General features: G+C 35.2%; 1 protein-coding gene across 2 annotated transcripts in view; it reads left to right on the forward strand.

Annotated features, from left to right (window-relative positions):
• The window catches only part of LOC130242768 (transcription factor HIVEP3), a 119,030-nt gene that overhangs the window by 55,115 nt on the left and 38,240 nt on the right, over window positions 1-25,675 (forward strand). The window contains exon 1 of one of the 2 annotated variants that reach the window (XM_056474671.1): window positions 19,194-19,304. The exons of the other annotated variant lie outside the window; for it this stretch is intronic. The gene's annotated coding sequence lies outside the window, so the exon portion shown is untranslated. Of the gene's footprint in view, window positions 1-19,193; window positions 19,305-25,675 lie in introns of those variants that run through there. 2 annotated transcript variants of the gene reach the window in all.

Consider the following 25,675-nt stretch of genomic DNA (forward strand, 5'->3'; position numbering starts at 1 on the left):
GGTCATTTTTTTTTTAAATTTCTATTTATTTTTTGCTTTTGAAGTAAATATTGTGTAAAGTAAAGGTCAAAAAGTTTAGTGTTTCATTTAATCTCAAAATGCCATATTGCGCCAGACCACACACCACACACAAGCTTATAGGTGGAGAGGAGACAGTGATAAAGCCAAATCTGAAATGAGGATGGTTAGGAGGCCATTATGGACAGAGGCCAGTGGGCAAATTTGGCCAGGATGCTGGAATTAAACCCTTACTCTTTTTCATCCTGGGACATCCTGGAATTTTTAATGACCACAGAGAGTCAGGCGTCTCATACAAAAGACAGCACTCATTTAGCAATATAGAGTCCCCATCAATATACTGGGGCGTTAGGACCCACACAGACCACAGGTTGAGCGCCTCCTGCTGGCCTCACTAACACCACTTCCGGCAGCAACCTAGCTTTCCCATGTGGTCTCCCATCCAGGTACTGACTGGGCACAGCCCTGCTTAACTTCAAAGGATGACCATGTGAGAGCTGCAGAGAGCTAGCTGCCAGCTAAAATTAATTTATTTAATTAAAAATATGGCTAAAATTGCAAATTACTATTTAAAATAACTGTTTTCTATTTTTCTGTATTTTATTCTTGTGACATGAATATTCACAACAAGGCAAGTTTATTTATATAGCACATTTCAATCACAATAGTCATTTAAAGAGCTTTACATAAGCAAGAATAAAAGAAACGAGAATAAAAATGATAAAACAAATAAAAAATTATTAAGCAGATAAAAACATATTAAAATGTGTTAAAAAGGTTATAAAGAAAAGAATAAGAAAAGAAAGACATAATAGTTTGATCTGTCAGACGTAGCGTAATAGCTGAAGGCCGATTCATCCTGCTTTGACTAAACTCTTGGAATTTCTAATTTATTTGATCCCAATGATCTGAGTGATCTGTTAGATTTATATTCAGTGAGCATATCTGTAATGTATTGAGGTCCTAGGCCATTTAGTGATTTATAGGCAAGTAATAATACTTTAAAATCTATTCAAAATGTAACTGGGAGCCAGTGTAAACACCTGAGGACAGGTGTGAAGTGCTCTGATTTTCGGGTTCTGGTCAGAATCCTGGCAGCAGCGTTCTGGATGAGCTGCAACTGTCTTTTTGGGAAAGCCAGTGAGGAGGCCATTAAAGTAATCCACCCTGCTGCTGATAAAAGCATGAACAAGTTTCTCTAAGTTCTCGCTGGAAACAAAATTTGCAATATTCAGGATCATTCCTCCAGTCTGCAATGTCACATGATTTTCCGAAATCATTGTATCATTGTATGCTGCTTTACTGCTTAAGTAGCAATATTAGCATTGTTGAAAACAGTTGTGCTGCTTCATTGAGCAGAAAGCAGGATTCTTCATGTTGGATCAGTTTCACGCATGTTTGTTGAATTCATTTTCTCTGCTCTCTTCATTAGTGGTCGGTGTATAACACTCACTGAAGATAGATAGATAGATAGATAGATAGATAGATAGATAGATAGATAGATAGATAGATAGATAGATAGATAGATAGATAGATAGATAGATAGATAGATAGATAGATAGATAGATGGATGGATGGATGGATGGATGGATGGATGGATGGATGGATGGATGGATGGATGGATGGATGGATGGATGGATGGATGGATGGATGGATGGATAGATGGATAGATGGATGGGTGAGATGATAGATGAGTGAGATGATAGATAGATTGATAGATTGACTGATTGAATGAATGAATCTGGTGATAGTTGATAGTTGTAACCCTAAAGGTTAATTGATTGATTCTCTCTGTCAGATAAAAATGTGTTCCTGTGCTGGTTGATGATGCTGGACTCGGGTGCTATTAATACACAGGAAGCAGTGCATGCAAATGATGGAGATCTAATCTGTTTATTGTCACAGAGCTATGTGTGTTGCTGTCAGAAATGTTTGAGTTTAACTTCTCAGATAACATTTATTTCATACTTTTATTGTTTTTACTGTGACAGAATCCCTCTCATGTCATTCTCAGGTTGATATGAACTTGAATGAATCTAATGTGTAAAATTCAATATCAAAAGATCAGCTGTCATTTGATGCCTGCTGCAAGTGAAACCTGTTTTAAACGTTCTGACTTTCACTTCCTGGTCTTGTCGGTCATGTCTCAGCAAGTTCAAGTTGTTGCTGGGGAGTGTGTAGAAATAAAAAAAAAAAAAGTGTGTGATGTGGTTTCCCACTGCTTTGAGTCTTGTCACCCACGCAACGACGAGAGAAACTCGTCGGCTCCGAAATGAGTGGGCGGCTTCTAAAAGTGTGACTTCCTCCTTCTATTTTTATCGCTTGTGTTCCCTTCCCATGACATGTCATGCTCAATTCTGTCTGCATCTCTCCTCTTTGATGCTCTTTTTAATTTCTCATCACGAGTGAATATTTTGATTGTTGCCTTCTATCACAATGTTTTGTCCCTTTTCTTTCACACATTTACGGTTTGTTTATTTGTCATATATCTTTGTTTCTGTCTTTTGTTCACATAGAAAGCCTAATCTAGTTCCACAATGACAAAACAACTGAAAACTATATATCATTTCTGGAAAACATGCGTTTACTTGTTTTCATAAATTAGCATTGTTACACCATTAACAATTTCCTGTAGAATCTACAATAACTAACTGGCAGCAAGTTCACCAGTAACTTACAGTAAACCAGTTACAGCAAAAATACTGTATTTACAGTTACAGCACCGTTTATTTGCTGTATATGTATTTACAGTATTGTATACCTTTACTGTTAAATACATGTAGAGGTATAGAGTTATGGCAGTCGTGGGTTTTGTTTTATTTTTATTATAGCTGTTATTTTTGCATTAACTAGTCATCATTTAGTATTAGTGTTACCATAAGTTCAAGTTAGTCATAATGTGTTGATGGCCATCATTTTACCCTGTGTGTCCTGGCAGGTGACACTATAGGGGGCGATTATGGCCCTTTTCCACAGTACAGTACGGTACAGGTCACCTTTATCAGGCTTGCATTTCCACTGCTAAAAGGGTACGAATGGTACTCTTTTGGTGGGCGTGGTGTATGACAAAGTATCAGTCGGCGTCATTCTCGCTCGAGGAAATGTCCAAGTAAAGCGGTACAAAATGTCAAAGTAAAGATTCACATATCAAATGAGTAGCATTTCTCACAAAAAAGATGCTTTATACACATAAATACTTTGTATTTTTATATGTTCATTAACCTTTCTATGAACATAATTTGATTATAACTGCAGATCAATGATGCAAAATAGCCTACTGTAACATCTGCAATTATTTAAAATAAAAAAATAAATGCAACATATATAAACACATACAGACCCTTACAGTCTCCGATATGTTATCAATTACAGAAAAACTACACACAACATACATTTAGTCCTTATTTGGGTTCAAAAACAACACGCAACATATAGCCCAGTCAGTGCAAACCTCTCATGTTTATCTTTAATCTTGACCAGAACATGTAAACTCTGTTGGAGAGTAATTTCATCATTCCTAGTTCATATTAGTCCAAAAGGTGATAATAATTGTAAACATGGCAGTTTGTTCATGTTTTAGGTTGCTGAAAAAAATCATTTGCTCCTTTGTTTTTCTGGCCTCTTCTTTGTTTTTTCGTTAATTACTCTCGCGTTTGTCCGTTTCTGAAAGGATCGGATGTCAGAAGCTCTTCATTTTGTATTTTTAAGTCTATCATTTGTTATTCCAGTATATACAAACAGCCATTTTTGCTGTACATGTTTTGCATGTATGACATATTTTATATATGTGTAATGCAAATGTTAAGAATGTTAAAAATGTTAATGTAAAGAACAAACCATCGTTATACAATAACTTGCCTAATTACCCTAACCTGTCTAGCTAACCGAATTAACCTAGTTAAGCCTTTAAATATCACTTTAAGCTTTATAGAAATGTCTTGAAATATATCTAGTTAAATATTATTTACTGTCATCATAGCAAAGACAAAATAAATCAGATATTAGAAATGAGTTATTAAAACTATTATGTTTAGAAATGTGTTGAAAAAATCTCTCTGTTTAAAAAAAATTGGGGGGGAAAATAAACCGGGACTAATAATTAAGGGGGTTTAATAATTCTGAATTCAACTGTTTAATTTTCATGTGTTATATTTCTATATGAATACAAATCAAATCATTTACATGCAAAAAAGTATTTACTGTACTGGAATTTTAATTTAACCTTGCAAGTTCTACTTATTGTATATGGTATATAACTGTGATATTGGTATTTTTTAAACTGAAAGTTCTTGCAGCAATTTGTAACTTACAAATGATCAAAAGTGAATGATAAGAGATGTGAATCAAAAGTTTGATAGGGATAGCTTTAAGAAAGGCAGTTACTGTGAAGGAAACATTTAACATTTATTTAGATGAAACACAATTTTGTGTCGTGAAAAGGATATTTTGTGATTATGTGTATTGTACTAACACAACTGAAATGATCTTTTGATGATCTGTTGTGATATAAGAACTAAGAGTTTTAAAAATGTAGCGATTACTTGTAAAAATTGCGCCAAAACAAACAAAAAAAAAAATGGTAAAATATGTTGAAAAGACTTCTCTCTGTTAAATATTTTTTTAAAAACAACTTCCAAAGCTTTTAATTTTGCCTACAACTATTTGCACATGGCAAAAATACTTCTGATATGAACAATATATTTTTTTAATAGACAACTTTTCTGACCAATATAAACTCAGATCAATTAGACCTATGATAATCACTCACTTACCTTTTGGATTAGTCCTTGATTTATCAAGGGTCTTCAAAAAAGTGCAAAATTATTATTTATAATTTTAAAATTATAAGTTGCAATACTCTTTGTAAGACCTTCAAGTTTTAACTCAATGTGATAACTAACATTATTATGGAAAAGCATCCTCTGAAAACAACATAAATAGGTAAAATATGCAGGGTTTTCTCATTTCCTCAAAAGTTGTAGGTTTGGACCTATGTAGGATATGCAACCGATGCTGGTGGTATTTCATGTAGTTAAGTTTATACATCGCAGTTCTTGTAACCGAATCATGTGTCTAATTCCCTGAGGACACGCATACTGATTAAATGTATCTTCAATGCACTAAAATGTCTGCCAAAGGCGTAAGTCTAATGTAAATGATAGGAGAGGATGTGCAAGTACCTTATTACACAACACACAGCACCAGAGAGCTTCACTCCTACTCATGCTTCTGCAGTATTGCACTGTGCCACCGGAGTCTGAACAGTCTAGATTTACATATATTTTGAAACTGGAATGTAGCCGGTGACTTTTGTCCGTTGTTCTGTGTAGTGTGGCTCAATGAAACTGGGTAAAGACAGTACTGAGGGATATTGGTGCTCTAATGCAGTGCAGACTTTACACTGAATCAGAATTACTCTGGTTAGACATAATCAGATCACATATCTGAGCCAAAGACCTGCTTTATTGATCGATGATAAAACAAAAAGGACTTGCGTGCAGCAGTCCATCAGGATCTCATTCACATTAGGCCAAGAGAATAGGCTCTATGTGTGTGTGTGTCTGTCTGTGTGTATAATGTATGGTGCGTACAAGTATATGGGTCAAAGACATTATACAAAATAGAATACAAATACAAAAGTGATTTTTATATACCCAGAAATTTCAAAATGAATATAAAACTCTGTTGTTTTACAGATTATCATCATATATTGTTGAATATGTATGTGTTTGTATTTGCATTCTTATGTGTACATGTTTATATATGTGTATGTGTATATATGTAGGTGCACATTTATGTATGTGTGTTCGTATGGGTGTATATATGTATGTACATGCCATGTTTAAGCATATTTTTCTGTATTTATATTATATAGAACTAATAAGCAAATTAGTATATTAATATATATATTTAGTATATTAGTATATATTTAGCAATTTAGTATATATATATATACATATACGTATATTTATATGTATATTCATTCATTCATTCATTCATTTTTTTCAGCTTAGTCCCTTTATTAATCAGGGGTCCCCACAGCGACGAGGAAAAAACTTCACCAATTGGCGAAAGTGAAGAATTAAAAACCCTTGGGAAAAAAAAACAGGTTCAGTCAGGCACGACCATTTCTCCTCTGGCCAAACGTCTTGTGCAGACCTCAGCGAAGACTCATTATAGGGTTGTGCGATTTGGGGAAAATATTTAATTGCTTTTTTTTTTTTTTTACAGATGTTGCCATTTGATTTACGATTTAATTCAAGCTGATTTTAATTTAATTCAAGCTTCAGCTCAGTAATCTTTAAGCCGTGTCAACAATTCTGCGACTGCTCTTAAAAATTACCTGTATTTGTTCAGTGTCTGTGACTGAAACCAAAATATTCCCAAATTACAAATGCTGTTTTTGATTGATATTAATTCGTCCATTAATGCTTCTGAAGCAGATGCCATAATCCCACTTGTCAGCACTTTCCTGTTTGTTTTCCTTTTTCTATATTATTGTGGGTGTAGTTCAGTTGGGCAGAACGAAAGTGTGCCCACTCAATTAGTAGTTATAAAGCCCTGTTCAGATCACAGGATTTCGGCACGATTTCCTTGGCGTAGGGTGTCGTGGGGAGTCGTAAACGACAAATGGACATCGTGACACACAACATTCAATCATTTCTTCTCATGTAATGTGGCATAGTTCACGACAACCAATACCATGTCTGTGATGCCTGATGACACCATCGCAGAAAGTCTAGCATGTTTAATTTTCTGAAGCATAGCAGACTGGTTTTGAAGCACTTCACCTCAGATGTTATTCGTTATTTTTGTTTGCATATATACATATCTATATATATTATATTGTAGCCGCTAGCGATTAACTAATCGCTACATTTCAAATCACGAATGCGATTCGATTTCGGTTAATCGCACAGCCCTAGTGGATAACCACCAATAAATCGAGAAATTGCTGATTGGTTGATTTGTTTGGAGCTCCTTTCCTGTGTGCTTGGTCTGACATTTAAAATCCCTGTGCAAATATTTTCATAAGCAGTTCCATTTTTACCTTTTTCCCATTTTATAGGTCCTCATTTTGTGGGCGGCAGTTGTAAAAATACATTTTGTCTGCAAAGTCTAAAACCGCTAATTTGCTTTAAATTACAGTGCAGGACAGGGCCAAAATGACATAAATGTGCCACATAAAGCTCAATACGGACACGTTGCATCACATTACGCATCTAGCAAGTATTCACGTTACTTCGAAGTTACAAAATTACTGATGCAATGTTAATGATTGATAATTCTGACAGGTTATAAGAGAAAATAATGTGGAATTTCATAAGGAGGTGAATAACACTTGTTGCCAACCAAACTACCATCTTTGTTTCCCATCAACGCTGTCACTGGCTGTGAGTTCTTGGCTTTTTCATGTTTGGGTGTTTTATCGTTGGGGACTGGGCTATTTTTGACTTTCAGTCCCCCTCTGGAGAGAGACTGGGTGGTGACAGGCGAAGAGACAAAGGCCTCCTGTATCGCTCCGGCTCTAAAAACAAACCCTCTTCACTCCCACTGCTGGAGAACACTAATAGAAGTGAGGACTTTAGCTGAGGAGGCTGGCAAAGTTTGCCATAGCACCAGCGTTTTCCATCCAGGAATCTCTTTTTAAATGCTGATAAATCGGTGTGCATCTATTGACGTTGATAAAAGAGGGATTCGAGTCTATTTGAAGAGTGCCATCAGGGTTTGAAGGGGTGTATAAATGTGTTTAGTATTTATGTGAATGTTAGTGCAGGGGGTTTCAATCTTTTAAATTCCATACACCCCCAAACATCATCATCCATGTATTTTTTATTTTTTTATTTTTTTACAAATACGTCTAAAATTTTAATTGGAAAATGTTTAGTTTCTTATAAGTTTATTTAGTTTATTTTAAGTTATTAATCATTGTAGTATTGTATCTACTTGTTATTCGCTCAGTCATTTTAATCTTATTTATTTGATTATTATTATTTAATATTGACTTACTCTATTTTTAATCATGCATTTATTACAGTATTATTGTTTTATGAATTATTTCATTATTAACGTAAATCAAGCATCCCATCATGAAACAATCTGATATTGATTCTCTAAACCGTTGTTGATAATTCAGATGTAATTTCCATTAGATTTTTCAGCAATATAAAGAAATTAAGTCACTATGTTACATTACTAGTTAAATATTTGAGTGTGTGCAACTTCTACCAAATGGTTGATATATGTCGGTTTATGGTAAAAGTATCATAATTAATACTCATACTATGGGCCCTATCATACACCCGGTGCAATAATGCGCAAGACATGTTTGCCTCGACGTGTTGCTATTTTCAGACCAAACTTTTTTCAGTTTATTCATGACAACTTGCTTTTGTATAATGTTATTATTATTAGTAGTAGTAGTATTTATTATATGCAGATTTAATTTGTTTTATTAAAAACAAGCTTAGATTTGTCCACCTCTGGGTTTTTGGATGCCCCATAGGACGTGTGTTTGGATATAACTCAGTTTTTTGACCACACTTCGTTATTATTGTTCATTTATTCGTTTGCTGGAATTTAGAACTGAATTTAGAAATAGTTTTAAAACAAATCTTTGTGCTTAACCAACAAAATTAATTATGTTGGCTAATGGATGTCTGTGCATACAACACTGTTTCCTTATCCACAAAAGAGAAAAAAAAAGTGAAAGTAAAGAGTGATTGGAGGAGGCTCATTCTTTATCCTTGTGCTGCAGATGGTTTGTTTAACTGTTTTCTCTCTAGTGAAGCGTTCAGTTTTTCCACTTACAAAGTCTGCCATGTAAATAGCAAATGCGCCATGGCACGTCGCAACTGACTCTTAAAAGGAATGGGAGATAAGACTCTGATTGGTTTACAGGATTTTGTTTGTTTGAATTTTTTTTTTTTAAACCAACAATGCTGTGTAGTGTGAACTATTATTTAGAACAGTCATTCTTTAAATGACTTTATAACAGTCATTATTTAAAACAGTCAAAATCTGGTCAACCATTTGGTATGTGTGAACTTATGTATACAGTAACAGTTTGGGGATATTTTGCGTGAGTCTGCAGTTTGCAGTCTGCAGTACATTGTTCTGCCTGAAATCAGAGATGGTGCTGATTGAAATATCAATCATCTCAACGCTTATGCTTAATTGACTACTATTTAAAATTGTAAAATGTAAAACAGATTTTGCAGATTTTGTGCAACTTTTACATGTAACAATGACTATGGTCTGAAAAAATCTATAAAATACTTCCTCTTATCATTTTCCTAAGCATGATATTTTTCAAACTCTTCACCTGCAATGTCCAATCTTATTTTCATTTTTGATAATCAATTTGCTTTGAACCAAACTGGTTAATATAGTAGCCAAGTAAATATTAGCTATTAGTAAACGTATTAATATATATATTTCTTCATTGTCATTGAATGTGCCCTATCACATACTGTTGCCCTGTTTTTTTTATGTAACAATTCATATTTAGCTCAGTGTGTGTGTGCGTGTGTGCGTGTGTGCATGCGTGCGTGCGTGCGTGCGTGTGTGTGTGATATTTATCATCTTTGATAATTTTGTACTGGTTTTTGAGATGACATTAATAAGTATCCCACTCACTTTGGCAAAAAACAAAATACAAAAAAACTACAAGAAACTTAAAAATATTGAATATATATCTTACACGTGTTTTACATTTTAGTATGGCACTGGGCTTAAAAGGATAGTTACTTTCAAAATGAAATTTGTGTCATCATTTACTAAAAGATGTTTGAGTTTCTTTCACCTGAAGATTTTTATTTTTATTTATCCTTTATTTTACCAGGAATTTCCCAATTGAGATCTCTTCTACCAGGGTGTCCTGGCCAAAATGGCAGCACAAAAAGTTTCAGATACAAAAATAGACACATAAAATATCACAAATTAAAATGTACACAAAACCTTCAGATGATTGTTCTAGTTAAGATTTTAAAAGATTTTAAAAAAATATTTAGAAATGGAATTGTTTCTAACATGATGACACTGCATTTCCTTCCATAATGTAGGGCCGAAGGAGGAAAACACTGTTTTACCAAACTCCATACACACTCTAGGAACAGTTAAATGTAATCTTTAAGAATTTCTTGTATTATAGCTACAAGTATAATATGACAAAAGGTTACAAATATAAGATGGCAATAGAAGCAAATGTATTTTCTCTCCTTTGGTGCAGGGTAAACCATCTAACCCTTTTGTACAAAATACAATGATGGGTACGTGAAGATGCATTCATCACAAATCGTATTGCAGCAAGATATACAGTTTAAGTCAGAATTATTAGCCCCCCCAACTCCCCCCTGTTTATTTTTCCCCAATTTCTGTTTATCAGAGAGAAGATTTTTTTAAACATTTCTAAACATAATCGTTTTAAAAACTCGTCTCTAATAACTGATTTATTTGATCTTTGCCATGATGACAGTAAATAATATTTGACTAGATATTTTTTCAAGACATTTCTATACAGCTTAAAGTGACATTTAAAGGTTTAACTGGGTTAATTAGATTAACTAGGCAAGTTAGGGTATTTAAGCAAGTTAGTGCATAACGATGGTTTGTTCTGTAGACTATCGGGAAAAAAATCAGCTTAAAGGGGCTAATAATTTTGACCTTAAAATGAATTTTAAAAAATTTAAAACTACTTTTATTCTAGCCGAAATAAAACAAATAAGAATTTTTCCAGAAGAAAAAATATTATCAGACATACTGTGAAAAATTTCCTGGCTCTGTTTAACATCATTTGACATCATAATAATTCTGACTTCAACTGTATATACTGTCCAGCTTTTTTAATATTTTGAAGAATATTGGAAATCAGCTGTCACCGACTTCCGTAATATGTTTTTTCTACTATGCGTTGTTGCTGCTCAACATTCTTCAAAAACTCTTCTTTTGTGTTCAACATAAGAAAAATCTTCATAAAAGTTCAGAACCACTTGAGTAAATGATGAAGAAATATTTTGTGTGAACTATCTCTTTAAGCCGTGTCGGAGAAACTGGGGGAAAATGTCACAGTGTTTGATTTATCAGTGAACACAAGTGGTAAGTTAATATAGTGGTCGCTCTATCTTGTTTACACAGATGTCTATAAAGAGCCCCTAGCTGAAAATGATTCCTGGAGATCTTCAAGTTTGAACACCAAAGACCATAAACCAAACTTTATTCCCATAATCTCTTCAGCGTTCGCGATATGCAGCAATTCCAGGAGTTACTTTCATTTGTACTGACAGGCTGGATCACGTTGTAATTTTTACTTCATTTTATGTGATTTTCTGCTATCTTGAATTGGCCTAGCTTTCCTCACATGCTGTGGCAGTGGAGATCTCGCTCTAACAAGACAATCCGTCATGCCATTGTTGATCAGATTTACAGAGCCCCTGTTGTGCCATCGCTTCTTGGAAAAACAGAAGACAAAGAGATGACGGAAATGTGAGTTCCCCTCCCAGAGGGCTACAGTATGGGCAATGCCTGGCCACAGACCCCCCTCCTTTAAACAGGCTGACCATCGGCACAAAGATCACATTCAGATCCGACACAATACACACAAGGCTGCCCTGCTCCACATGACGCTGAAGGTCACACAATCATTTGGGAAGATTGATAAAACGGAGAGAGTGAGAGAGAAAAAGAAACAAAAGAGTAAAGGGGAAGAGTTAAAAATGGAGGAGGAAAAATGCATTCATTCATTTTCCTTTAGCTTAGTCGCCTTTATTCATCAGGGGTCACCACAGCGGAATGAATCGCCAACTTATCCAGCCTATGTTTTACACAGCGGGTGCCCTTTCAGTTGCAACCCAGTACAGTTTGTACTGTTTGTTACCGAGTAAACATCCATACACTCGCACTTTCACATTCAAACCCTTCAGCCAATGAAGTTTATTCAATTCACCCGTACCGCATGTCTTTGGACTGTGGAGGAAACCGGAACACCTGGAGAAAACCCTCGCGAACACGGGGAGAACAAGGACTCAAACCAGCGAATAAATTATTCAATACATGTGAAATTTGTGTTAAAAATATGTTATAATATGACTTTTACTTTAGACTTTATTTAAAACATGTAAACAAATAAAATAAATAAATACAATTATTAATCAAAGCGAATAATACAGTGCAATACAAAACATTTTCAACTCATGCATGTCTGAAAAGGAATAGGGAATAACCATGTGCTTATTTAATTTTATCCCTTCTCCACTCTACATTTATGATAAATCACAGTCCGTTACAATAAACTATAATAACAATCCATTACAATAAATGGTAATCCACAGCAATGATGATCAAATTAACTCCATAATTATTTCAACTTATTATCTTCCAATTCAATTGTTTTCTTACTAAATAAGCAAGAATATACATTCATATTTATTCATTCATTTGTTTTTTTTTCAGCTTAGTCCAGGGCTGTCAAACTCTGTTCCTGGAGGGCCGCAGCCCTGCACCGGTTAGCTCCATCCCTGCTCCAACACACTTAAGCAGCTGTCACACTGGACTTTTCTCCCCATAGACTTCCATTCATACGCATACGTAAGCGTGAGACCGGAAACACAAGTGTGTGCGGCAAGTTTTGCAGTTCATTGCATTGCAAAGTTCAAGCTTGGTGAACTCTGACCTGCAAAATCACATCACTTGACTACGTGAGACCAATCGAGGATCAAAACATGACCTCTCTGGACAGAAATGTAAAATATGTAGCAATCGCTTGCTTTTTTAAATTTCTAATCATCTTGTTTAATCCCGCCCCTTTTCGCAGCACCATACGACAGAATTTCACAAGCTCAAACTCTAGTGTGACCGCAGCTTTACCTGTAGGTTTTAAACAAGACTTAATTAGTTTGATCAGGTGTGTTTAAATAGGGTTGGATCTAAACTGTGCAGAGCTGCAGCTCTCCAGCAACTTTGACACCTGTGGCTTTGACACCTGTGTTTGACACCTGTGGCTTAGTCCCTTTATTAATCAGGGGTCACCACAGCGGAATGAACCGCCAACTTATCCAGCATATGTTTTACACAGCGGATGCCCTTCCAGCTGTAACCCAGTAATGGGAAACACCCATACACACTCATTCACACTCATACACTACGGCCAATTTAGTTTATTTTTATTCACCTATAATGCATGTCTTTGGACTGTGGGAGAAACCAGAGCACCCGGAGGAAACCCACGCCAACACGGGGAAAACTTACAAACATGTGGAGAACATGCAACACCCAGCTGGGACTCGAACCAATGACCTTGCTGTGAGGTGACAGTGCTATCCACTGAGCCACTGTCACCCCTATATTTTATAATATTTTATTAGATTTTTAAATTATGTTACATTTATTTGTATTGTTTTATATTAATATAAATATATTATGTTTGTCATATTGCTATTATATAATTTTATTACATTTAAATTGATTAGAATCTTCATATTTCATATCAGGTACACATTTTATGCCTATTAATTCTATTATTTTGAACATACAAAAAATAAACTAAAATAAATAAGCAAAACAAATAATACTCAATAAAAAACAGTTTTAACTTGGACATGTCCAAAAAGAAATGGGAAGAAGCATTTAATCTTACCTATATTAAATTACAGTCCATAGCAATAAATAATAATAATAGCAATATATAACAAATTACTGCTAGTGGGAATGCTGTCGCTAGTTCGAGCCTCGGCTGGGTCAGTTGGTATTTCTGTGTGGAGTTTGCATGTTCTTCCCGTGTACGCGTGGGTTTCCACAGGGTGCTCCAGTTATCCCCACCCCCCACACACACACAGTACAAAATCATGCGCTATGGGTGAATTGGGTAAGCTAAATGTTTGTAGTGTACTGTATGTGTGTGAATGTGAGAGTGTATAGATATTTCCCAGTCATGGGTTGCAGCTGGAAGGGCATCCGCTGCGTAAAACATGTGCTGGATAAGTTGGTGGTTCATTCCGCTGTGGCGACCCCTGTTTAATAAAGGGACTAAGCCGGAAAAAAAATGAATTAATATATAACAATAAATAATAATCCACAGCAATGATCATCAAATTAACTCCATGATTTTGTCATCTCATTAATACACTTTTTTTTCTTAATAAATAAACATAAATATTTTTTTTATTATATGATTAAATTGCATAATTTTTAGTGTTTTATATTTATATAAATATGTGATGTTTATCATATTGTTTTTATATTAAATAATAATGTATTTGACTGTTCATATCTCATATCAGCTACACATTTAATGCCCCTGCATTTTACGTTTTTGCATAATTTTTCTTATAATTGGCGATCACTAGTTTGACATTTGTGACCCAAATCAAAAGAAAGGGTCAAAACTATCCTTTTCAGTAATTATTTCATTACATTTGTATTTATGAAATCAGGAAATGATGGCATGAAGAGTGTTTTCAGTGCTGTTCGCATCACGTGGAAAGCAGCTCTTAGGACCCATGTCATCCATCACTGGGAAAGCCCCATTTGTAGAGTGTTTATTCATCGGCCCACAATGCACCATCATGGCTCTGCTTCTGAGCCGCTGCCCTGGAGGAATTTGCTATAACTGTGACCTCCATTCACTCTCTACTGCTGTTCTGATTCGCACGTGTGGATGAGTGAATGTTATTTATTTATTTCACTATTTTTGTAACCACAAGGGAGTCGGGTGACAACGGATAGAGGATCCACATGCAGCTTTATTCAGAGTAGTCAGACAGGCAGTGGTCAATTACAGAAGCAAACTGGTACATACAAGGAAATCCAGACGTGTAGTATAGAAGGTGGCAGACAACATAAATAATAGAACAAGGCAAGGGTCAAGCACAGAGACACAGGGTTACAGGGTTTACACCAACAAGACTCAGCAATGTGACTGTCAATAAGTTTATATAGGCTGAGTGATCAGTCCATGAGCAGCTCCCAGCTATGTGTGTGTAATCAAAGTGTAAGTGTAATCAAAGTGAACCGGAACAGGTGTGAGTGAAGTGCATGACAGGGGTTGTAGTTCATTTGGTGACAGGATTGTAGTCCCGGTGATAATGAATGTTCTCCAGCGATCTATAAGGGTTTGATCGCTGGTGGTCCTGACATTTTTTTGCATGAATTGCAAAATCCATTTTGAGATTTCTGGTTACTTGGCTTTTTGTAGTGAGTTTTAATGTAATGTAAAGAAAATATCTATAATAGATTTTCAAGTTTTTCTTTTATTGCACTTCATCAATCTGTGTCTGTACATTTAAATTCCAATACATCATTTAAAGGTTGAACCAAATCCCACATTTTTGTTCATATCTATATTGTTAAGGTTTTTGTTAATGTAATGTAATCTGTATTGCTAATGACTTTTTTCTTATTCTTTTTTGATTATGTTGCAATTGAAAAGAGTTTTCCAAAATCCCCTCTGTAAAAATCTCATCTTAAATATAAAAAATTGCAAAATATGCTAATATGTGTTAAAAAATATATGAAATTAGCACTTTAAATTTAAATGTGATCATTAATTATTTAGTTAATTAATCAATTCCTCATTTCCATATAGTATAACAATTAAATATATACAAATAAACAGTTAAATCTAAAAAAATAAATGTTTAAAAAATTTTTGCAATCCTAATGTAATCAATCAACTGAAGTATATACTGTAACTACACTGAAAACCCAACAGTCAACTTTATCAAATGAAATGAGTGTAGTTAACTCAAAATTTACTGAAAGTTAATTCTACTCATTTGAAAAGAGTTTTGAACTCAGTGTTGAAGGTAATGAGTTAATTAAATACATCATTACTTCAACTTAAATGGAGCAAGTTCACAGTACTCCTATTGATTAGTTTTTTTTTTCAAATGGTTCAAATGGTTTGTAGCAATCAGTTTCCTCAAATGGTTTGAGTTGCCTTAACTTATTGGGTTTTACAGTACTCAGTTGGTTTGAGTTCTCTTCATTTATTGGGTTTAATGTGCTCAAATTGCTTCGTTTACTCATGGATTAAGTTCACAGTACTCATTAGAATTAGTTTTTGAACTTAAATGGTTTATTGCTATCGGTTTCCTCATACGGTTTGAGTTACCTTAACTTTTGGGGGGATCTTACTTTAAATAGCTAATTTGATGCTTGCTTTTAATCTTTAGCTTACAGTACTTTGAGTATTTCCTACAACATCAATATTTAGTCTTTATGTCCCTGACTTACAATACCTTTCCATGTTTTAAAGCTTCTTTTCTGATCTAGTAAAACTGTATTTTTTTAATAATCTATCAGACAGCTACTTGCACACTTTCACATGCAGACTGTACACTCACTTCATGTGCTTTTAAAGTGGAGGGTTCCACCCAGTCAGTGGTCAAGATCATCATGATGTCATCGTTCAAATATGGAGCTGCATTTTTCTGTTTAACAGTAGACATAAGGAGTGCCAGACTGAGTCGTTGAGACCGTCATGCATGAAACATGAAAAGGTATCATACAAACTACCCTTTATATGACAAGTGGCGTTCAGTAGACACTGTATTATGTAGAGGTCAGTAGTCACTGTATTGTTTTTTATGATTATTAAGTTTTTTATCGTAAATGGTATTCAGTAATGTATACACAACATGTTAGATTTTTAAAAAGTAATTCAATTATGCAGTAGTTTGTTAAATTGGTCAGATTTGACAGTACATGTACAGTAAGCAAGTATTCAATTGCACCAAAAGTGAAAATTTAACTGTCTGTCATTAACTTCGTAAACCTTTCTGAACAGGGTTACAACTGCAATAAACTGCAGTAACTGCAATAAATACTGAAGGAACAAATCCTCAATAATTTAAATAAGTATTATTATTATTATTATTATTATTATTATTATTATTTATTTATTTATTTATTTATTTATTTATTTTTTACTTAGTATTTATCTTGACAACTTCAAAAAGTTCTGTTTAGTTAGTTCCACCTCATAGATCTAACAGCATTTGTCAGTGTTTAAATGACTAAGATGGTCAATCAAATGAAAGGCATTGGAAAGTTAGAACTTTCTCCGTGACATGTAAATATCAAATATAATGTGTGAAACGATTAATCGCATACAAAATTTAAAGTTTAGATTTACATAATAAACTTTGTGCTGTGGAGTAATGTGTACAAACATACATACATAAAATGCTATTTTTTTAAATATCTGCATATATATTTATATTCATAAATATAATTTGTATAGTATATCAATATATTATATAATGAATATTTCCTTAACTGCACCCACGATTGTGTTTTTTGTTTTTATATATGTAAGAAATACACTACCTGGCAAAAGTCTTGTTACTCATCCAAGTTTTTAGGAACAACAAATAATAACTTGACTTCTAGTTGATCATTTGGTATCGGAAGTGGCTTATATGAAAGGCAAAGGCCTCTAGATTACACTTATTTTACGAAAATAAAATATGATCATGCCTTGACCTTTAATTATTTAATTAGGACAGTAAGGTCTAACTTTGCTTAGACAAAAGACTTGTCACTTAACAGAAACAATGTACAGTATAAAATATATAGTCATGGTGCAGTGGAAAAATAATTAGTGTTGTGTATGACTCCCATGAGCTTGGAGGACTGCATCCATACATCTCTGCAATGACTCAAATAACTTATTAATAAAGTCATCTGGAATGGCAAAAAAAGTAATGGGCAGCACAAATGTCTTGATACCTCAGGCTGTTGATGTTGCCATCCACTCTGCAGATCTCTCACACACACCCTTACTGAATGTAAACCCAAACCACGATTTTTCCTTCACCAAACTTGACTGTTTCTGTCGAAATCCTGGGTCCATGCAGGTTCCAATAGGTCTTCTGCAGTATTTGTGATGATTGGGATGCAGTTCAACAGATGATTCATCTGAAAAATCTAACCTTCTGCCATTTTCCCAAATGATCAACTAGAAGTCAAGTTATTATTTGTTGCTCTTACAACTGGGATTGACGACAAAACTTTTGTCAGGTAGTGTAGACAGCACACACGCATGTTATCTAAACAAACTTTTATTTTGGATGTGATTAATTTACAATCCATTGTTTCACAGTACTTATTTAATATTTTACACTTGTTTTATGATATAAACATAAAACAATATTAAGTTGTTACTTACAGTACTATGATGTTTATTGACATCAAATGTTAACTATATTGAACTGAAATAGTCTATGAATCATTTAGACATCTCATGTCTCTACTGAATGTAAAAAGACAAGATTTTACTCATTAATTTTCCTTCGGCTTAATCCCTAATTTATCAGGGGTCGCCACAGCGGAATGAACTGCCAACTATTCCAGCATATGTTTTATGCAGCGGATGCCCTTCCAGCTGCAAACCAGTACTGGGAAACACCCATGCACTCTCACATTCACACATACACTAAGGCCAATTTAGTTCATCCAATTCCCCTATAGCACATGTCTTTGAACTGTTGGGGAAACTGGAGGTAACTCATGTAAACACGGGGAGAACATGCTAACTCCACACAGAATGCCAACTGTGACTCGAACCAGCGACCTTCTTACTGTGAGGCAACAGTACTAACCACTGAGCCACCGTGCCAGAGGCAAGATTTTTTAAAAACCATTTAATACAAATGTTACTCCTTAATCTTATTGTTATCTTTATTTTTTTAATCCTTGCTTCCATTTGAACACTTTACTCAATTAATTTCTTTAAACAAAAAGACCATCACAACTCCCCAAGACACACTAATGGCCTTGATGCTAAATATTATTGTGCATGTTTCCCTTTCACTCCTTTATGCTAATCTACTCACCACAAATAACAAAGCCCCCCCAAAAAAGCATCATTGTCTATCACGGCATCAACAACCCTCCCGCTTGTCCTTGCGCATGGAGCAGAAGCCTGTTATTCAATCACTGTGAGCGTATTCATTCACACACCTTTTTCTCCGCCACCATGTGTCTCCATGTCTGTCTCACACCCACTCGCTCCGCTTTCTTCCTCCTTGTCTCTCTCTCCCTCCCGTCTCTCTCTCACTCTCTCTCTCTCTCTCTCTGTCTGTCTTTCTCCCCCTCAGTCACTTCACAGAAGTACACCCACTCAAACACAAACATTCATATCCGCCGCGCCGTTTGGTGGCTTTCATTCATGCTTTAGCAGTGTGAGGTGGCAGAGCTCCTCAGGTAATGGACATCCGTACGCTCTGTTCCGCTCGGAGAACAGACGCGGACTGGAATTACTAGACATGAGGGGATCCGCTTTCAGAGTGAGTATTCGGCTGGTTTTGTTAACCATGCATTTAAGTTTGATGTCATTGAATTTTTGTTCTTTTTTTTTGAATGCGTGGCATGCGACTTATGTTACATGAGGGCGAATGTGTGTGGGTATACTGCAAAAAGCATATTTATAGGTTTTCTTCTTTCCCATTTGAATGTCTGCACAGCTTTTAAAAAGATTGGATGGTATTTTTATAGTTTTTTAAAGACGTGATATATCTTTAATATTTAAATGATTACAGAGGATCAAGTGATTTTAAGTATGCATCAGTTTTAGAGCAATAGGTGACACTCCTCGTGTATTGAAGTGGCATGGTCAACTAGGGGTGACAATTACACACAAAGTTTGGTGCTAGTATGACATAACATTGCAAGAAATACATTCAGAAATTCAGAAAAACACTAAGATTCAGAAAAGATGGAAGAAAGTGAGTGCATCCAAAAATGGCGTAATTGTTATTGATGTTCTCGGCATTATCTAAGGACTCTATTAACACCATTTTCATGACATAAAGAGGAAAAAATATCTAAAAGCAGTCAATTAAATTCATTATCATTTTAGACCAGTGCTACAAAACCTTCAGGAAATAGGACCGACACATGCATATTAAGCAAAATATGGTAATATGTTCATAAAATATAGCATTATGCAATAAATCTTGTACGATGCGGAAAGTTTGGTACAGTTCGACTGTGTTTGCTTATTTTTTTGGGCAAGAGACTTTTAAATTTATTTCTCCTAACCATTTGGTGGCACTGTTTCGAAACTGTGTCATATTTGGCATAACAAACTCCTTGTTTGGCCTGAATTTGATAAAACTTTGCAGAGATATACAGGTAACCTTGTCCCCTTTTTGCCGAGCTCTTTGTCGAATTAATTCATGTTATTTAGGAAAGGTGTAGGTCTATCAAAGCAAACTTTTGAAAACTTTTTGGCAGGAACATTTAAAGATGCGCTTTGCTAAATTTGGTGAAATTCAGACAAACCATCTAAAACAAGTTTAATAAGGTAGTTGTTGTTCAGTTTTTTGTATGATGTTAAATATTTAACAATAGGTTTGATTGACGAGAGATATGCTAATTACATGACATGATATACAAGCCATAAAGTACGATGGCACTACCTGATGGTCTAGTTCTTTCCGACTTCTCACAAACCTTAAGGCTCTTGCAACAAACAGACTTATAAAGTTTCATTCTGAATGGCCTCTATTTGCCATTGATTGGCCAATGGTGGCCTAGTTTTTCAATGTCTTCATAGACTTGCGTAGAGCATATTCATTTGTAGCTACATTGTACTAATTATTTTCCCTTCATTAAACTTGGTTGTAAATGAAAAAGTTGTGTGAAAAAAAAAAAATTTATTTGGGCCCTCAAATCTTTTTGTTCACATGTGAAATATGCATGTGATTTTACTTTATAGAAGTGGTGTGGTCAACAAGGGGTGACATTTACATGCAAAGTTTGGTGCCAGTATGACATAACATTGCAAGAAATACATTAAACCCATTTCGGCATCCAGATCCAGTTATGGGAAAGCTTGTTAAAATTTCATCAACAGGTTCAAACAGGTAAAAATATGGTCAAGAAGGAATTTTAAAAGGTGGAAGCAAGTATCCAAATATGGCTTAATTTTTTAGTTTTTGACGTTCTCGGCATGATCTAAGGACTCTGTCAAAACCGTTTTCTTGACATACAGAGAAAATAAATATCTAAAAGCAGTCAATTAAATTCATTATCATTTTAGACCAGTGCTACATAGCCTTCAGGAAATAGGACAGACACATGCCTATTTAGCAAAAATACGGTAATATGTTCATAAAATATAGCATTGTACAATAAAATGCCTAATGCCTCTTATGGAAAAGTTTGGTACAGTTTGACTCTGTTTGCTTTTCTAAATTTGAAAAGATCAGATTTTTTAGTTTGTTTATTTTATTTTTTATGGTGGCACTGTTTCAAAACGTAACATCAAGTCATGTATGGCATAGCAAACTACTTGTTTGGTTTGAATATGCTACAACTTTGCAAAGATATAGCCCTGTGGCTCTTTTGCCGAACTCTTTGTGGAATTAATTCATATATATTATATAGTGGTCGCACGGTGGCTCAGTGGTTTTCACTGTCGCCTTACAGCAAGAAGGTCGCTGGTCCCGACTGGATCAGTTGGCATTTCTGTGTGGAGTTTGCATGTTCTCCCTGTGTTGGTGTGGGTTTCCTTCGTGTGCTTCAGTTTCCCCCACAGTAAAAGACATGCGCTATGGGTGAATTGAATGGACTAAATTGGGCGTAGTGTATGTGTGTGAATGAGTGTGTGTGGATGTTTCCTAGTACTGAGTTGTAGCTGGAAGACCATCCGCTGGATAAGTTGGCGGTTCATTTCGCTGTGGTGACCCCTGATGACTAAGAATGTCGCCACAAAGCCTAAGCCAATAGGCACTAAGGGACTAGCCTAGGGAATAAGCCAAAGGAAAATGAATAAATGAATGAATGAATGAATGAATGAATGTTATTTAGAAATATTTAGGTCTATACAAAAACTTTGGAAAACTTTTTGGTTGGAACATCTAAAGATGCCCTTTTCTAATTTTGGTAAAATTCAGACAAACCATCTAAAACAAGTTAGAAAATGTAGGATTTTTTTGCATATTAAATATTTAATAATTGCTTTGCTTGACAAAAGATATGTTTATAACATCACATGATAGTCAAGCCATAATGTATGATGGCACTACCCGGTGGCCTATTTCTTTCAACTTTTTCGCTAATCTTAAGGGTCATGTGACAAACAGGCCCATATAGTTTTATTCGTACAGTATTAGCCTCTGTTTGCCATTGATTAGCCAATGGCGGCCCTTGTTTTTTGAGATTCATTCATAGAACTCATATACATCGATGGAACATATTTATTCGTAACTGCGTTGTATTAATTCATTTCCCTTCAATAAACTTTAATACAAAACAATAAATAAATAATTTGTAAATTAAAATTTTATGTGAAAAAAATTCTTAAATTTGGACCAAAATTATCTTTTTGGCCACAGGTCAAATATGCATGTGTGATCTTTATTTTTAAAGTAATTTTATAATATTTTTTATTTTTATGATATTTTGCAGAAACACAACTGAACACTATAAACATTTTCAGTCTTTTTTTTCTTTGTATTCTGTATAAACAGGTACATACAAGAAAATCTGTCACAGGTGACTCACAGATTTCATCATGAGGTACATTATTGTGCTTGGAAGAGTCATTCTGTAAACAAAGACTTCATTCATCTCACATGTAATCACTTCTACACCTAACAAACTAGCTCTAAAGGTGTCTTCAAGTGGTTATGATAACTGTTTAACAAAACCAGTTTACAAATCATTAAGAACCTGCAGTGTAGAAAGCACCTGAGGCTGTATGCTTGCTAAACCTTTAGCATGAAACATGTTTCTTTAACTCATTGTGCTAGTCTGGTGCTCTTTCCAGTGTCTAAAGCTTTTATATCCCATGCCGTATTTCAAGAATCTCTCTATCAGGGAGATGATGTGAAGTACAGGTAAAGTGCACTTCTGAAGAACCCCGAGAGGCTTCCTCATTAACGCTGCTTTGTTTTTGGAAGGTTAAAGCCAGGAGAGACCTGAGAGGTGGCGGTAACGAGGGAATAAAGCAGCTCAGAAATGCAGCCGGAGTATGACTAATCATATCGCGGCGGCTGTGTGGGCCGGTCTGTGCGCTTGTTAGTGTTCGAGGGGCCATCTGATTCACCGTCGCTCTCTGTTTGAGGCTCTGCTTGATTCACTTCCTGATGTGGGCGGAATTTTCCTATCAGCCCTGTGCTCTGAAAGCCGAAGGGTGAGGTGATTGACGGGCCCGTGAGCGCACTGTTGTGGGTGGCTTGGAAGACTGAGCCATTCCGCTTGTTCCATCTGCGAATGTAAATGAATGAAGTGCACTCGCAAGGCTCATCTTTCTCATTCTTTGTCTTGGGTTACTATGGAAGCCCTGAGTGGCTGTGTTTTTACAGTACACTCGAAACAGAGCATGTGTCACCTAGTTTTTGTTTTTTTTTTTTTTGCTGTAAAACTTTTTATATGAATAGTTGATCTAAAAAGGAGAGTTCAGTCATTGTTTACTTCGTTATCAAGTACTTTCATTCTACATATTGAATGAAAAAGGAAACACATTGAAGACGGTTTTCTGTGTATTATATAAGGAATGTGCACTGAAGCTTTTAGTGTTAAAGGCAGAAGCCAAAATCAGAATAACTTCCTTTTTGAGAGGATTTACAGTATGTGCTAGTGTGAGGATTGGACAATCTGCCACTTTCTCTCAGTCACCACAACATGAAACCAAGTCAAGCCAATTTTATTTGTATAGCACTTTTACACTGTAAATTGTGTCAAAGCAGCTTAACATAGACTGTTTACATTGACATTAGAAATCAAATTACTTTCCTTAATCTGAATAAGACAGTAATACGATTAAAATGTTTACAATAGTTGCTTTTTGAATGTTTCCTTTTAATATTCATGTTATAGTACATAGTTTCATCAACATCATTACAGTACTTTATCGTTCAACGCCAGTGTTTCATTCCTGCCCCTGCGACAAAGTCACTTAAAAATCAAGGGGCTTCATAATGTCCATTGCTTTCAGAAATGTGCTCTCTTGCTTGAAGCCCGTCTAATTTGTTTGTTATCAAACGCCTGACACGATTTCTTCTATTTCTGTTTAGTTCCATGATGACTTTAGGCAGATTAAGGTAGTCAAAAACCGCTGATTACAGAGTAGACTCTTCACTAGAGTAAATTACCTGATAAAAGTCTTGTTGATGATCCCAGTTGTAAGAGCAACAAATAATAACTTTGGAAAAGTGGCACAAGGTCGAATTTTATTTTATTTTTTTCTGATGACTTATCTGTTGAACTGCACCCCAATCATCACAAATGCTGCAGAAGACCTATTGGAATCCACATAGACCCAAGACTCTCACAGAGGTCAGTCAAGTTTGGTAAAGGAAAAATCATGGTTCGGAATTACATTTAGTATAGGGCAGTGCGAGAGATCTGCAGAGTGGATGGCAACACCAACAGCCTGAGGTATTAAGACATTTGTGCTGCCCATTACATTACAAACCACAGGAGAGGGCAAATTCTTCAGCAGGATAGCGCTCCTTCTCATACTTCAGCCTCCACATCAAACTTCCTAAAAGCAAAGAAGGTCAAGGTGCTCCAGGATTGGCCAGCCCAGTCACCAGACATTAACATTATTGAGCATTTCTAGGGTAAGATGAAGGAGGAGGCATTGAAGATGAATCCAAAACTTAGAGATGAACTCTGGGAGTCCTGCAAGAACACTTTCTTTGCCATTCCAGATGACTTTATTAATAAGTTATTTGAGTCATTGCAGAGATGTATGGATGCAGTCGTCCAAGCTCATGGGAGTCATACACAATATTATTTATTTTTCCACTGCACCATGACTTTATATTCTATACTATACATTATTTCTTTTAAGTGACAAGACTTTTGTCTAAGCAAAGTCAGACCTTACTGTCCTAATTAAATAATTAAAAATCAAGGCATGATCATATTTTATTTTGGTAAAATAAGCGTAATCTAGAGGCCTTTGCCTTTCATATAAGCCACTTCTGATACCAAATAGTTAACTAGAAGTCAAGTCATTATTTGTTGTTCCTTAAACTTGGATAAGTGACAAGACTGTAGTCAGGTAGTGTATTGTCTTAATCGGATTAAAATCTGGAGTATGGGTGTCCTTGTAAATGTACTCATTGATGATGAAAAGAGAATAAAAAACATAACAATAATTCAGATTGTGGAACATTCCAGCATATCGGGCAATTCAGGTCTAGTTAAATTTAAACTGATTTGGTTTAGTTTAATATTAAATGCGAATTATGTTTTTTTTGTTAGTGTAATACATATTCATGTCTCCGTTTATTTTAATTGCATTGTATTCGGACATTACAGTAACCTGCGATGGGCTTTTTCAACAAACGAATAACAAAGATGATTTGTTTTTGTTAAAATTTGTGAATTTTGTCAAACTATTATTTTTTTAAAGTAAGTAATTTATGTTTTAATAAACGCGAGGAAAAACCACTGATCCAGCATGGCTTGTGCCTTTTTTGTTTTTGCTGGTACATACAGTATGTACATGCGAACAAACAACACCTTGGACTAGTGAAACTGAAGACCTGCTGACCTGATTTGCCCTTGTTGCTCCTTAATCAAGGTAAACACTAAAAGCTTCTTGAACTCTGTTTACAAGTATGTCTGCCAGCATCTGAAGGTCTGTGAGGTAAACCAAATAGTTTACAGTGATCCAGATTGTGCAGTGCTTTACAAG

The sequence above is a fragment of the Danio aesculapii genome, chromosome 16, assembly GCF_903798145.1.
Source record: "Danio aesculapii chromosome 16, fDanAes4.1, whole genome shotgun sequence".
Taxonomy (NCBI): Eukaryota; Metazoa; Chordata; class Actinopteri; order Cypriniformes; family Danionidae; genus Danio; species Danio aesculapii.